Below are 7,149 nucleotides of genomic sequence, written 5' to 3' on the forward strand. Positions count from 1 at the left end.
TTAAAGTGGTAGGGAGTTTGGGGAATGCTATCGAAAAGGTTGGCTCAAGTGTTAGAGGAAACGGGGCTAAAGAAAAAGAAGAGGCATTTGGGCGAGGCATCAGAGGGCAGCAGTGGTAATTACTCCTCAGTGGGTTACGGCAAAGGAGCTGTCAGGCGACCTCAGTGGTTCTCCGTGGGCGCGAATGCGTTACATTTTTGGTCTGTGATGTCCATCTGCTCAGCCAGTTTCCAACCCTCGGCTTAGCTCTTCACAGTCCCACGTGACTGGACCGAGTCAGGGGACAGGAAGCAGGTGAGGGGTGTGGGGCTCTCACGTACTTCTGGGGAGTCAGAGTCGAAGGAGACAAGCGAAAGTGGGCCAGTGCACTACACGGGGAGAGCCGAACACCATGTTCTAGACCCAGAAAAGGCAAACACAGAATTCCACTAAGACGGCTAACAAATTGGAGCCTAGCTATAAACTTGCGTGGAATTGCACAATCATATTCATTTTCAAAACTCAACACTACATACATACCATTTATGCAGAAGGCACTAATAGAACCCATTTAAAGAATTAAAAAGTACATATTCAATCCCAGATCATACAGGAATACATTTAGAAAAGTGCCAAACACTGGCTCACACGTCAAGGCTCAGTCTACACCAAAATTCAATACTGGTAAAGCTAAGGACAGGGAGGTAAGGGGATGAAAGCACAGAAGATAGGAGGTTCTGTGACAAAGGAAATCCAGCACAAGAGGAGACGAGTAATGGGGGGGGGGGGGGGATGGCGGGAGGAAGGGGGAGCCGAAGAAAGGGAGAGAAGGGAATCAGAACTTCCTACAAAAGGAGCTGTCGGGTATTACAAAAAGGTCAGTGTTGTGCTGTGCGTTGTGATATATGTGTGTGTGTGTATATATGTATGTGTGTATGTATGTATGTATGTATTATGTATGTATGTCTATACCCTCAGCACTTAGAGAGCAAGGCAAGAGGATTGCCAATTCAAGGCCAGCCTGAGCTACACAGTGGAGCTCTGTCTCAAACAAACACCACAAGGTTAATGGTCACAACAGATAAAAACTGAAGTGCTAACTGTCCAAAATAAAGACAGAAGACACAGGACGGAAGCAATGCATGGGTCAGGATTTTCTGTAGCCATGAAACGCGTTATTAGGACAATTGGGGAGCTCTGAAGAGAATGTAGATTAGATAAGTCTTTTATTATCATTGGTTTCCTGGACTTTAAAAACTAGTCTATGGTTATAGAGAGAATGCCCTTGTTTTAGGAAATAAGAAGCAGGATACTAGGGGGTAAGAATCTGTCAGAAAAGGTCAGCATATGTGGTACAGGGACAGATAAAACAAACAGGGGGACACTAACTCCAGGAAACCCACAATGGGCATAAGGAGAGTTTTCATCATATTCTTCTAATTTTTCTTTAAAAACTTTAGTGTGTGTGCACGTGTGCACGTGTGTATCTGCCACAGCACACAGCATACATGTGGAGGTCGGAGAACAACTGTCCGGAGCTTCCTTTATCCTCCGCCTTGCTCCTAGGCAGCTATGTGCTCTGTGTCCAGGCTGGCAGGCCCATGAGCTTTCTTTAGTCTCTGCCTCCCGCCATGTGTAGGAGTGGTGGCATTACAGATGTGTGGCCAGGACATCCTCTTTTCACAAAATTTTGGGGACTGAACTCAAGTTGTCAGGCTTCTACTGAAAGAGCCTTTCCTTACTTACCGAACCACTTCCCTGGCTCCTCTTTCAATTTTTCTAGAAGTTTGAAATTAAGGAAAAAAAATTTTTTTTAATGTACATGGGTCCATGTGTGTTAAAAATTTTAAAGTTCATGTAGTCAAGATCTTAATTTTGGATAAATAAGTGTTCCATTATCCCTTTTATATTTTAAATATTTCTTAATTTAAAAGAAAAACTTAAATCTAGCCACTTATCCTTAAAAGGACTCCCTGGGTCAGAACAGCTGAGTTGTTTTTCCACCGTACACAAGGTCACCTGTGGACAGGACAAAGTGCCCTCAGGCCTGCATTCCTCCCTAAGGCTGTAAGCACGCAGGAGGCAGGACAGAGAAGCTGGAAGAGACCTGTCCAGCCTGCCCAGCTCTGCGGCTCTGGCCTGACAGCTTATTTTTTTTTTTTTTTTTGGTTTTTCGAGACAGGGTTTCCCTGTAGTTTCTAGAGCCTGTCCTGGAACTAGCTCTTGTAGACCAGGCTGGCCTCGAACTCAGAGATCCGCCTGCCTCTGCCTCCCGAGTGCTGGGATTAAAGGTGTGCGCCACCACCGCCCGGCTGACAGCTTATTTTTTCTTTTCTTTTTCTTTTTTTTTCTTTTTGGTTTTTCGAGACAGGGTTTCTCTGTGGCTTTGGAGCCTGTCCTGGAACTAGCTCTTGTAGACCAGGCTGGTCTCGAACTCACAGATATCCGCCTGCCTCTGCCTCCCAAGTGCTGGTTGATTAAAGGCGTGCGCCACCACCGCCCAGCTGGCCTGACAGCTTATTATCTGTAAACAGCGGGGGCTTTTTTTCTAGTTATATGAAGGACACAGAGATAATAAACACGTATAGAAACCTTCTAAAACGTGTTTACTTGTTATTTGGTTCCTGTACATGTACGCCAGTGTAGTCAAGAGGTGTGCATCTCACTGTAAGCAAAGCACCGTGCTAACACAAAAAGGTTCTAAACATAAACAAAAGGGGTCCTTGAGAAGACTCAGCAGGTGAGGACGCTTGCCCAGCAAGCCCGCCCACCTGTGTCTGATCAGCAGAACCCGCCATGGCTAGGGAACCAACTCTGGAAAGTTATGTATCCTCTGATTTCCACACGTGCACTGTGGTACGAACACACACACACACACACACACACACACACACACACACACGCACGCACGCACGCACGATAAACAAACAAATAAATCCACAACCCAACAATGAAAAGGGCCTGCCATGAGTTTGTCAGTGGCTTTATGCTCGCTCTGTCTTTTGCGGCCTCATTTCGCTTTCGTTTCTGGAGAGGTTTCGTTTCTGGAGAGGTTTCGTTTATCCAGTTTTATTAGGGTGAGGGATCCAAAGGGAGGCCCCGTGGCCGTCAGCTTGTTCCATATTACACACCCTGTGAGTGATAAGGCCGGAATGCACCTTCTCTGTCTGAATCCACGTCACTGACGATGAGGACAGCTGCATTTCTGACCAAAGCCCCTGGGGATGAGTCCTGCTGGACAGGTAAGGAGGTGAAAAGCCACCCTCTAGAAATGCTCCAAACCTCTCAAACTTAGAGCAGAAACTTCAAAACCCTTGGGGAAGGCCTTCTCCATGAGTTAGTTACCCGTGGGATTCTGGGATCTGAAGGCCAGCATACCTGGTCTTTACAGTCTCTCTGAATCTTCCCGCAGAGGATGGCTAAAGGGCCCTTTGACCAGTTTTGTGCTCCCCCAATCCAAATGAGACAAACTGATAGTGCAGTAATAATTTTAGTGTATACAAAAGAAGACAGAAACGTATGCAAAAACCAAAGCTGACATCTGAAGCAGTCGGGGTGACTGCCTGGGCACACATTTTCCTGCATGATAAATACCATAAGGTGGATCAAGAGAGCATGTGACTTTATAGGCCTGCATCCAAGCACCTCTGTCCAGACTTTTTTTATTGTTAGCTTTTGGTGCAGGGTCCAAACTATGTAGCCTAGTTTGGCCTTGAACTCATGATCCTCCTGCTTCAGCCTCTCAGGTGCCAGAATTATAGTTACGTGCTACCATGCTCAGTTGTTTCCTGTCTGATTGGTATTTTGCTGTCTCCTGGTCAGGTGATCTTTAGTACTTGACCTGATCTAGAAACTAATCTAATGAGTCACTCTACTCCTCAATATGTAACCTCCCTGGTATAGTTTCCTTGGCTGTATAGAAAAGGAAATAATAAATGGGGTGGTGGTGGCGCACACCTTTAATCCCAATACTCAGGGAGGCAGAGGCAGGCAGATCTCTGTGAGTTAGAGACCAGCCTGGTCTGCAGAGCGAGTTCACAGCCAGAGATACACATAGAAACCCTGTCTTGAAATATCAAAAAAAAGGGGGGGGATAATAAAAGTCTATCACCCCAGCAGCACTGGGGACTCTGTCTTGAAAAACCAAACCAAATCAAACAAAAATCAAAAACCTTAAACCAATTCAAACAAAACAACAAACAACAACATACACAAATACAAATAACAAACAAATAAAGTCCTAACTCACGAAGATCATGACGATCGATGGGGAAACCATGAAGGTCCGTGATGCACAGTGACTATTCACACGTGTTTTCCTTCTCCCCCTCTGCACACACTGACAACAACAATGGCCGTGTGCGGGTTGAGCCTCCCCACATCGCAGACTCTGCTCTACGCACAATGTCAGGAACTCACTAACGTGCACCGCAGCCCTCACCGTGAACACCTTCATTTTATAAGTGAGGATAATGAGACACAGGCAGGACAAACGAGTTTGCCCCATTCAGCAGGGCACGAAGTGACAGAGCCAGGCTCACTCCAGACAGCTGGGCTCAGACCCAGCGTTTCTAACCACCACGGGTGGCACCCACTCTGCTATCATGGCCAGCCCTCCACGCTTGCTCTGCACACCCTTCGGGGCTGTCTCCCGAATCAAGAAAACACCTGTGAAGGCAGAGTTACCCGGGGAAGGAACTGCCGGTCACAGTCATCCTTATTTTCGTTTAATTCTTTGTTGTTCTTTGTGTAATATTTTAAAAATTTCAATATCGAGCTATTGAAATTAACACTCTAAGAGAATTTATTAAATCTACACTATATCCGTACAAACAGACATCTAGGATATTTGTTCAACCTCTATACCTTTGTGGATATCACCTGTTAATACTTATAAACATAACCAATTTTTTTCAATAATGTCATTTATGAATAACTTGCTGTAACTAAAATGATATAATAAATACATATACATAAAGCAAAGAGAGAAACTGGTGAATGAGTCATAAATCATATGCTTTTAAGTATGAAGTTTTTTAAAAACCTACCAGTCACAAAAATGTATTATAAATTGCTCTTCTGTGCCAAAGAGGATAAAGATGATTGCTCTTTTTTTTTTTTTGAGATGATTCCATCTCAAGATGGAACTGCCAATTTAAGCATCCTTTCTATAAAACAATACAAAATATAAGCTTTTAAATTCTCTAGGAAACTTTACCCTAAAATTCTGCTTTCTTAAAGGTGTCTTTTGAAGAACTGAAAATGTAGGAAAAAATAGATATAAATCACAGCACAGTTACAAAAGCAATTTTGGTGCTAATAAATTCTTTGCACAGTGTTTTAAAAAGGAAAACAAAACTAGGCTGGCAGTGGCACACGCTTTAATCCCAGCACATGGGAGGCAGAGGCAGGCAGATCTTTGTGAATTTGAGGTCAGTTTGAGTGTAGCCAAGGCTACACTGAGAAACCCTGTCTCTAAAAACCAGGGGAAAAAGCTGTGGGAGAAAGAGTTTATTTTGACTTAGGGTCTCGGGGGAAAAAAAATTAACATTGGCAGTGTGTCTGTACATGGATAGAGTGGTAGGAGTGGGAAAGCAGAGAGACCAGCCATTAACACAAAGCAGAGAGAGAGAGGGGGGGGGGAGAGAGAGGGAGAGAGAGGGAGAGAGAGGGAGAGAGAGGGAGAGAGAGGGAGAAAGGGAGGGAGAGAGGGGGAGAGGGGGGGAGAGGGAGAGGGGGAGAGGGGGGAGAGGGGAGAGGGGGAGAGGGGGGAGAGGGAGAGAGGGAGGGGAGAAAAGGAGAGGGAGAGAGGGAGAGAGGGAGAGACGGGGAGAGAGGGAGAGGGAGAGAGGGAGAGGGGGAGAGGGGGAGAGGGAGAGAGGGAGAGAGGGAGAGAGGGAGGGAGGGAGGCAAGGCTGGGTATATGTGAAGGTTTGGAAGGAGGAAATGTAGTTATATTATAGTCTAAAAAATAGAAATAATTTTTTAAAACCCTACTTATTATGTGGGCTGGGGTTATATCTCAGTTGGTAGAGCCCTTGCCTATCATGCATGAAGCCCTAGGTTCAACCCTTAGCACTGCATAACCTAGGTGTATGGTAGGCACCAACACCTCAGCATTTGGAAGTGGAGGCAGAGGACAAAAAGTTCAAGGTCAGCCGGGCAGTGGTGGCGCACGCCTTTAATCCCAGCACTGGGGAGGCAGAGGCAGGTGGATCTCTGTGAGTTCGAGACCAGCCTGGTCTACAAGAGCTAGTTCCAGGACAGGCTCCAAAGCTGCAGAGAAATCCTGTCTCGAAAAACCAAAAAAAAAAAAAAAAAAAAAGTTCAAGGTCATCCTCCAGTATGGAGTTTGGGTCTGCCTGGGCTAATGAGTCCCTGTCTCAAAAAATAAAAGTATATACTATATACGCACAGAAAACCTTAGTGTTGGTGATCTCTAACTGCTAAGAGACAACTTTACCTTTCTTTTAGACTTGTTTTTTAAACATTCTATGACAAACCATTCCCTCAATACTTAAAAAGAAGTCAAAAAGACAAATATAATAACAAGATGCTTTCTTTAAAAAGTGTTCTTATAAGTTGCCAAGCAGTAATTCTCAAACTGTGATTTTCCTATCACCAGCCATGGCCTTTTTCTAGGATTAAATCCTTCGATTCCACTTCCTAGCCTGGCAAATCATTCGGATTCCCTACCCCCAACCCCTTTACAACCTTTCAACTCCCCAACCTTTGTAGCAGTCGTGAACGTCAGACCCTCTATCACACAATTCTCTTTTACTCCTGTTTTCACCAAGCAAACTCCTTTCTGCCCAAGGGGAAAGTGCGGCGGGACGCCACACACAGCATCCTTGGAAATGTGTTCTGACTCTTCCGCCTGGGCCAGAGGAGGAAAAAATAAACTACAAAAGAGATCCAGTTAAAAATACAACTACCGACATGCCCCGCGAGTCATCCTCTTCCTTTCTGCCCCCCCCCCCCCCCCCCCCCCCCGCCTTCCGATGCTTTCCTCTTCCTCCTCCCCCTCGTGCGCCCTGTCGCTTTGCATCATGGTATCTGAAGTTCCTTCTGGACGGAAGCGCCTGGCACTCCTTCGCGAGAGAGGAGCCGGAAGACTCTCGTTCCCAGAGGGCGGAGCGGAAGCGACGCCTGCGCAGTCTCAGTGAGGGC

The sequence above is a fragment of the Arvicola amphibius genome, chromosome 11 (assembly GCF_903992535.2).
Source record: "Arvicola amphibius chromosome 11, mArvAmp1.2, whole genome shotgun sequence".
NCBI lineage: Eukaryota > Metazoa > Chordata > Mammalia > Rodentia > Cricetidae > Arvicola > Arvicola amphibius.